Here is a 9,432-nt window from a genome sequence, read left to right as displayed (position 1 = left end):
CGGAGCACCGCTTGACCATCCTCCTCCGCGTGGCTAATACGATTTCCTATCAAGGTTATTGGTGAGTCCTCCATTCCGGGGACGTTGCTCATGATCTTTTGCTATGTATAAGACTTTTCTTTTTAGTTAGGTTTTGACTATGAGGGTGAGCCCGGTAGTTTGTTTTGGCCTCCGCTAAGTACTCATGTTTAGAGGTGGTGTTGGACAAGTTGTGTATTATGCTTGAGCTTGACTCATCTATGGTATTTATGTATCATTTCTTCTTCTTTTTTTCTTGCTCCCTTAGTCCCGATTTCCCCTTTGATTATGCTTATTGCTTATGGTCATTTTAATTGCTTCCGCGACCAAGGATGTGTTATGATACGCTATGAGGCTTGTTTGGGGTTCCTTCGGGTTCCCCATTCGCCGGTCACGTCTAGGCCCTAGGCTTGGGTCGTGACAATTGTATACATATTCATGTATTCATTCACTCAAAAAATTAAACGAAGTATCGAATTATCTTTTATCATGACCGGGTTTTTATCATGTGAATGCACATTCATGTATACACTACATTCATGTATACATATCCGTGTATTCATGCAATAAAACTTTGTATACATTTCAGATTTTTCCTTCAGTATGTAAATGAGGATTGCACTTGGAAATTAAAATGATCAGCATTGCACAAGTCAAAAATATTCAAAGTGAGACGATTCATTGCTAAACACACTTGTCCTGCAAAGGATAGACTAATGTCGCAACGAGTTGCTACCTCAACTATACTTGGAAGAGCAATTTAGTACAAATATCATGATCCAAAAGTTGTATACAATGCAAGAGACATAATTACTGATATGAATAAACAATTTGGACTTGATTTGACATACTGGAAAGCACATCGAGCAAAGTTAAAAGCATTGAAAATGGTTAGGGGTGATCCCACATAATCCTATGCTGAGATACCAAGATATTTGCACATGTTGACACAATCAAATCCAGGATCTATTGTCAGTTTACAAAAAACAGTCGATGGACATTTTCAATATGCTTTTGTGGCTTTAAATTCTTCAATACAAGGTTGGGTAAATTGCAGGCTAGTTGTAATTGTTGATGGAAGCTTTCTCAAAGTAGCTTATCATGGAACATTTCTAACTGCTAGTTGTCAAGATGTTGGAGGTATGTATACAACTCTTATTTATTTCAATATATTTTTCCACATATACAGATCGCATTAATTGCCTCCACAAATAATTTTTTTCTCAAAACATTATACCACACTTACAGTTCATTATGATTTATTTAGGACATATATTACCATTGGCATACACAATTGTTGATTCCGAGAATAATGCATCATGGCAATGGTTTTTTGAAAAGTTCAAGAAAGCGTATGGAGTGAGGGATAAAATGTGTTTTCTATCAGATAGGCATCAAAGCATAATTAGAGCTATATCAGTTATATTTCCAGATTTACCACATTACGCATGTATGTGGCATTTGTGGAAAAACATCAAAGAAAATTTCAAGAGAAACCAATTACAATTAAGGGAAATATATTATGCAATGGCTCGCGCATACATTGCAAGATTTTGATTACTATATGGCTGAAGTTAATCGAATTGATCATCGAGTGAAGTCTTACCTGTATGAAATTGGCTATAGTAAATGGTCAAGGGCACATTCCACAAGTAATAGAACTATGACCATGACATCCAACATAGCAGAGTCGCTTAACTCAGCAACAAAAGGCGCACGAGATCTCCCAGTAACAAGGCTACTTGAAGAGATGCGTAAATTAATTGAGAAATGGAACTATGACAAGTCAAAAGAAGCTCTGTATACAAATACTAAACTTACAGCAAAATATGAATCAATTCTTGTTGATAACCTGGAAATTGCACTACATATAATGGTAAGTTCTATTACTTATACTAATCATATTAATTTTTCTAAATATAAATTGCACACCATAAATATTTATACTAATCATATTAATTATCCTCAATAGGTGCGACCTTCAAGTGATTACCTACATACCGTCACACATATGGGGAAAACTTTCATCGTTTGTATAAAAGCAAAAACATGTACATGTCAACAATTTCAACTCGATGAACTTCCATGTCCACATGCTTTAGCAGTATTACATAAAAAAGGCTTGGATGGAGATGATTACAGCTCATTATACTATACCAAGGAGAACATGATGAAGACATGATATCCCCGTACATCCAATGCCCGATGAAAGTACATAAGACTTACCCCAAGAAGTGGCTGAAGAAATTTTATTGCATCCAATAGGTAACAAAGTGCCAGGAAGACCCAAAAAAAAGAGACAAGAAAAAGCTTGGAAATCAACAAAAAAAACATATAAAACTTCATGTGGAAAATGTGGACAAGAAGGGCATTACATCAGAACATGCCTAAAGAAAAATAGAAGTTACATATAGTAATTATATATAATGTATATCTATTTCTTTAGAATATTTTATGAATTCATTGATGTCATGTACATTATTATAGTCACTGATAAGATGTTTGTTGTTGATTGATGAGATGTTTGTTGTTGATAGACATTCACTGATTCACGATTTTCTTTTTCTTCTCCTTTGAAGCTCACAGATTCAGTAATGTACTCTCTTTTTTGTTATTTGTATGAATTTCGATTTCTTTGCGATTTGTGATGCTTCGTCACTTTAGTTTCATGGTCATTGCTACATATATGGAATAGTTCAAGAATTAAATTAATCTGATTGAAATTTGAAGTTAAATTACTAAATTCGACAACTCCAATTCCATTCCGTTTTGTTCATCATTAAAATTTCTCGCTAATTTTTTCTGCTACTCTACAGTTACTTACAACTTTTTCCCCCTTAAAATCCTAATCCATTTCAGAATAGTAGATTTTGAAAATTGTGTATTTCTCTTTCCTTGTGAATATAATTGGGTTTTTCTTATAATAAAAATCAGAATCTTTATTTTGTCTGATCAACAAAGTCTATGTATACCATTCTTTTATATGTACTCAGAAATGCATTTCAATAGTTGTTAATCCTGGTAATTGTTTTTTATTAGATTAGGATTTCTCATTTCAACTATTCACCTATGTGGATTTGACATTCTTATGAGTTTTTGTTGCATCTATTTTATGTTTTTATACATGCAAAATGTGCTTGCAACAGAGAGGAATGCCAAAATGGTGCATCTACCATGTAAAGCATACTTGAAGACATGTCAACTGATACTTAGCACATCACACAGTAATATAAATTTCATGCCACTACATATATGCATTGCTTTGTTAAAAAGAGTTGGATGGGAATGAATTTAAAATTGTTTTTCTCTTCTCCATTTCTTGCATTATTCTCATGAAAATAACTATTCAAGAAATCGTAATCAGTAATTGAGTAATTGATCCATTTTATATGTTGCAACATTGGTCCATTGTGGTAGCGATTTGTGTCTGAGAGGAGATCCATGAAGCCGTTGAGCAGGCACTGACTGTACTTTTCAATTTGAGGCCATTACTGTATATATGTATTTTCTACTTTTTCATACTATTCAATAGTCAGATAACAAAAAATTAATAAGTAAGTCAATTTATGTAACTGATCGAGCTAGCATGGAGACTAATCTCTAAATACTAGATTTTTATTTTGATAATGGATAGATTTGATAATTAGAAAATAAAATCCAACAAAAACATAAAGAATCTCCTTTTTTAGGAGTAATTTTAGGAATTGTTTTCTTAACCATGACAATTGCTACCCACAAACAATTATTATCTCTTAAATTTTCACCAAAATATATAAACCTGAATCTTTAAATCTTAAAAACAATGAAAAGAGTTGAGAACAAAATACAAAGATGAAGAAAAACAGACACATAGTATATTTTTACGGAAGGAATTCTAAAAAGTAACATCAACTATTGTATAAGTGAATGGAAGAATAATGATTAAATATTTACAATATCACTAAAAGCTAACTAAAATTAACGTGGAAAAGAGGAGAAAAAAAAAAGGAAAAACTGACCCACTACCCAATAAACTCAAATACTCCTCATAGAATAACGTGGGATAAATATGCCAATTTCAATTTTAAAAAAGCTTTTTTTGTTATAAAAATAAAAAAGGGCTAAATATTGCCAATAAATAAAAAGAGATTACATGCTGTGCCATTTGTATCTCTTTTTCAAAACATTCAACTCCAATATCCCTCGATCCCTCGCCGGAAAACACAAAAAAATTAGGGTTTTTTGGTCGCTGGACTAGCGCCGGCCATGGCTATGCACGCTGGAGTAGGCTTAACAAAGATCGTCTTCATCGTCGGAGCAGGTATATACACTTAATCAGCGACTAGTGTGTTGTAATTTTGTGATTGATTGTGGTGAATTTTGTGGTTTGATCTGATATTTGTATGAAATATGTATGTTTTTGTGTGTATATGTAGGGTATACTTGTACTTTGTTGTTTAAAAACGGAAAATTATCGGATGTGATAGGCGAGCTTCAGGTATGTGTTCAATCTAGGTTTTTAATTGCTTGAAGTTAGATTCGATTTGCTTTGTGTTTTTTCAATTCTGTTATAGAGATGGTACGGTTGTATATCTATGTTACTATGTGTGTTATGTGTCTATTGTTGCATCTTTAATGAGCTAGAATCGCTTAGATGGTAAGCGTCCTTCACCTCCAACCTTAAGGTTATAGGTTCGAGTCCCTTACCTTAAGGTTATAGGTTTGAGTCACTAAGGGAGCACTAGGGAGTCGAGTCACTAAGGGAGCAAGCTAGGACCAGATAATATAAATTGAAAGCAAAACTGCCAAGGGGCATGATGAAAAAACTTTTATTCACACGTGGTGAGTTTAAACGTTTCTTTTCCAATGTTTGTGGCAGAATTTGGTCAAAAGTTATGAAAAGACAGGGGAATCAGATGGTGGAGATTCGGATGTCATTGCTGCACAGGTACCCAGCTTAATCTTGTCATTAAGATTATTTTATTTATTAGTAATATACTTTTTGGATGATCAATCGAGTTGTGATCTGCTAGTTGCACGGACTCTTCACTTTTGATGCCTCACCCGTGACGGATTCTCCAAAAATACACTACTTTTGGAGAATCTGACACACACTCATTGACATTTTTGAAGAGTCCGAGCAACATAGATGATCTATTTTACCTATCAATTAGAATTAACCTTTCTAAATTTCAATTTCCTTTCCGTAGAATGACATTAAGAGGCCTTAAACACAAAAATATTATATACATACTACTTGGTTTTAGTGTGTATATTCTTAAAAGACAATAAACATTTTTTGAGATAAGGGTAACTTTGTATTCACAAAAGATTCATCATCCAAGAGATGATGAATTGGAAACTTACATCCCATAGTGTGATGAGCACACCTCCATGATGGTAATCAGATTACAAGTTTCCTAAGAAATCAACTAATTCTACCCCATCCCCCACTAAGTCTTGTTTACACCAAAAAAATAGAAGACTAGTACAGTTTGTTTTAATCCTCTGAAAATTGATTTTCTGTCCTTCAAAATACCTAGTATTCCTTTCCTTCCATATAGACCACCAGATACATGCTGGGATGAGCTTCCACCATTCTTCCTTCTTGCCTCTACTTCCAACTCCTGGCCAGCTGTTCAGGACCTCCAAAGTAGTCTTTGGCATCACCCAACTAATCCTCAGACTGCACAAAAACGTATTCCACAACCTTGTAGCTGTTTGACAGTGAATGAACAAATGATTATTTACCTCAGCTTCATGTTCACACATAAAACATCTTGAACAAATATGCATGCCTCTTTTCTGTAAAGCTTCATGAGAAAGGCATGCTTTCCTAATCAGTAGCCAAACAAAACATGAGACTTTTGATGGACATTTCACCTTCCAAATTAGTTTCCATGGCCATGTCTCAGTCAATGAAATATTGTAGTTCATCTTCCAATAGCATGACTTCACTGTGTAGACCCCTTGCTTGTGTATTTTCCATATTGGCTTGTCAGATCTTGGAGATGTACCTGGGAAATTATTGAGGACCTCTAATAACTTGGCAATTTCCTCAATTTCCCAATCGTTTAATGCTCTTCTAAAAATTAGATCCCAACCCTGTTGACTCCAGACTTGTGCCACAGTGGCATTGCTCTGCAAACTCAGAGTATACAAATGAGGAAATAGGTTTCTCAAATTGTCTTCCCCTAACCATGTTTCATTCCAGAACTCTGTCTTTAGACCATCCCCCACACTCATGCATATGTTGTTTCTGAAGTGTGGCCATAATCTTCTAATGGTCTTCAAAACACTACATCCAAAAGTGCCCATTACCTCTTTAGTTGTCCATTGATTAAATAAACCATATTTGCCTGCAATGAATCTTCTTCATAAGGCTCTGTCTTCAGTACAAAATCTCCATAACCATTTCTGAAGTAGACAATTGTTCTGTAGACTCAGGTTCTTCAGGCCTAAGCCTCCTTGGATTCTATTGAGTGTGACTGACTCCCACTTTACCAGATTATAGCCTCTCTTTTCCTTGTTACCCTGCCATAGAAAAGTTCTCCGAAGCCTATTAATTTTCTTCTCAATGTTCTTGGGGATTGGAAATAAACTCATCATGTAGGTGGGTAGACCATCCAACACTGATTTGATGAGTGTTACTCTGCCACCGAGAGACAGGTACTGGCTTTTCCATTTGGCTAGTTTCCTCTCACATCTCTCCAACACCACATTCCACACTTCCAGCTCTTTGTTCTTTGCTCCCAAAGGTAGTCCCAGGTATTTTGTTGGTAGTGCATCTACCTGGCAACCCAATGTTTCGGCTAGCCTAGACATATTGTCAACATTATTGATAGGAAAGAGATGACTCTTCAACCAGTTGACATGTAGACCTGAAATGCCCTCAAATATAGTGAGAATAGCTCTTAAATGCCTAATCTGTGTCTTCTCTGCCTCACAAAATATAAGAGCGTCATCAGCATAAAATAAATGTGTGATCTCCATTTCTGCCTGTGCACTAAAGCATCTCACCCATCCATTTGTCTTTGCCTTCCTGAACATATGATTCAGCCCCTCCATGGCTATTAAGAATAAGAATGGAGACAGAGGGTCTCCTTGTCTCCTTGTCTGAGACCTCTCTGGGACCGAAAGAAACCTTCGGTGTTACCATTTATGATGAGGGAAAACTTCACATTTGAAATGCAATACTTGATCCAGCCAATCCACTTGCTTCCAAATCCCATGTCCTTTAGAATTTTCAGGAGGAAATTCCAGTTAACATGATCGTAAGCTTTCTCAATGTCTAGCTTGCATAGAATCCCCGGTTTCTTTTGCTTTACCCTGGAGTCTACCAATTCATTGGCCAACAATGTTGCATCCATTATTTGTCTACCTCTCAAAAAAGCCATTTGATGTTCATCAATCAGTTTCCCAATGACTGTCTTCATTCTCTCCGTCAATAACTTGGATATGATTTCCTCCTATTAAACTGATAGGTCTGAAATCCTTAAGCTCAACTGCACCTGGTTTCTTTGGAATCAAAGCTATGAATGTAGCATTGAATGATTTCTCAAACACACTCCTCTGATGGAAATTTTGTATAGTCAGCATCAGGTCCTCTTTCAATATATCCCAGCATTTCTTAAAGAAATCCATAGTAAATCCATCAGGGCCAGGTGCTTTGTCCCCCTCACATTTTTTGATGATCAGTAGCACTTCCTCCTCCGTAAATGGTCTTTGTAACCATTCGTTTTCTTCCGTAGACACTGTTGGGCACCCTACAAAATCAAAAGAGGGCCTCCAGGACTCAGTTTCTGAGTAGAGCTGGGCGTAGAAGTCTATCATGGCTTCTTTAACTTCTGTAGGTTCCTGTATCTCCACCCCTCGTACCACCAGTCTGTCAATTGTGTTGTATCTCCTGTGGGCAGTTGCTTGTCTCTGAAAGAACCTAGTGTTTTTATCCCCTTGTTTCAACCATAGCAATCTAGATTTTTGTCTCCAGCTTGCTTCTTCATACTTGGCCAGCACTTCCAGCTCTACCAGAGTTGTTGTTTTTATCACCATTTCCTCATCATTAAGTATTCTGTCGTTCTGGATTCTATCTAGCTCAGTTAATTCTTCTAGCAAACAATTTTTCCTGTGGGCTGCTTCAGAGAAGTTCTTCTTGCTCCAATCTTTTAACCTTTGTTTTAGCATCTTTAGTTTACTGCTAAGCTTATGGTCAGGGCACCCTTGTACCTCAAAATTGCTCCACCACCCCTGCACCATATCATTAAAGCCATCAACCTTGAGCCACCAATTTTCGAATTTAAAGCATGGTTTTCGATGCTCCCAGTTACCACTGTCCAACATGACAGGATTGTGATCTGACCCTACTCTTGGGAGGGTGCTTTGCTTGATGCTTTTGAAGTTTTCCTCCCAACTCATAGAATATAAGAACCTATCCAACCTAGCAGCACTTGGATGGTTATCCCCCCTGAACCAAGTGAACTTCCCTCCCGACAGATAAGGGTCATGCAACTCCAGTTCATCTATCCATCTGGAAAATTCATTCATGATGTTTGTAACTCTGCTGCATCCTCTTCTTTCCCCCATACGTCTTACAGTGTTGAAATCTCCACCTGTGACCCAAGGTCCTCCACATAGTTCCTTCATTGCAGCCATTTCTTCCCAACACTCTAACTTCTCTTTCCTGGTGTGTGGAGCATACACTCCAGTGAAATACCAGGAAAAAGAATTTTGAGTTGATTCAAACTTGTAAGTGATTGAGTAGGTACCTTCCTCCACCTTAGTGCCAGTCCATACTCGACTATCCCACATAATAAGTATTCCCCCCTTACTCCCATCTGCCTCAATATATCCAAGCCTCATCCATCTACTAGACCAGATCTGATAGGTGATCACCCCTACTTCTTTAGGACTTCAATTGATTCCTTTATTTCTTTTATAGGTTCGTAGATTGGCAATGGAGGTTCGACAATTGGCTTCGGCACGATCAATTACTGTTCTTAATGGAAGTTCTAGTGGTATGTTCTACCATGCTTTCATTGATGCTGTCTCATACTAGATTTTTCTATCTTTGCCTTTGACTTGGCAGAAGTTGCTTTTTAATGATGTGTTCCTTTACATTTACCAGTTTCAAAAAAAAAATGATGGTGTTCCTTAATCCCATTTTTCCTGGCAGGTAACTGGACATCTCTGGTAATGCCAGCCGCTGCAGCAGGTGCCTTAGGTTATGGATACATGTGGTGGAAGGTGAAATAACCCTTAGATTCCTTATTTATTGATACTGCATCTCAAAGGAGATTGCCACTAGCCTGAAGTAAAAGACACCATGTCGAGCTTTTAATAATTCATGCAATACTTTCTTTCTCTCATGATCTGTAATTTCACTGTGTTATCTTCACCTCTTTCTCTCATTATACTTGTAGGGTTTGTCATTCTCTG

General features: G+C 36.7%; 1 protein-coding gene and 1 long non-coding RNA gene across 2 annotated transcripts in view; both read left to right on the top strand.

Moving 5' to 3' along the window:
• LOC125841350 (plastoglobulin-1, chloroplastic-like) overlaps window positions 1-9,432 on the top strand; it is a 71,563-nt gene that overhangs the window by 60,483 nt on the left and 1,648 nt on the right. The gene's annotated exons all lie outside the window — the stretch shown is intronic.
• LOC125841363 (uncharacterized) lies at window positions 4,275-4,947 on the top strand. The gene is made up of 3 exons (XR_007443796.1): window positions 4,275-4,318; window positions 4,434-4,495; window positions 4,877-4,947. It is a non-coding gene; the product is annotated as an uncharacterized LOC125841363 (long non-coding RNA).

This window comes from Solanum stenotomum, chromosome 10, assembly GCF_019186545.1.
Source record: "Solanum stenotomum isolate F172 chromosome 10, ASM1918654v1, whole genome shotgun sequence".
Taxonomy (NCBI): Eukaryota; Viridiplantae; Streptophyta; class Magnoliopsida; order Solanales; family Solanaceae; genus Solanum; species Solanum stenotomum.
Note: the sequence above shows the minus strand (reverse complement) of the source record. Positions and strands in the feature narration are given on the sequence as shown.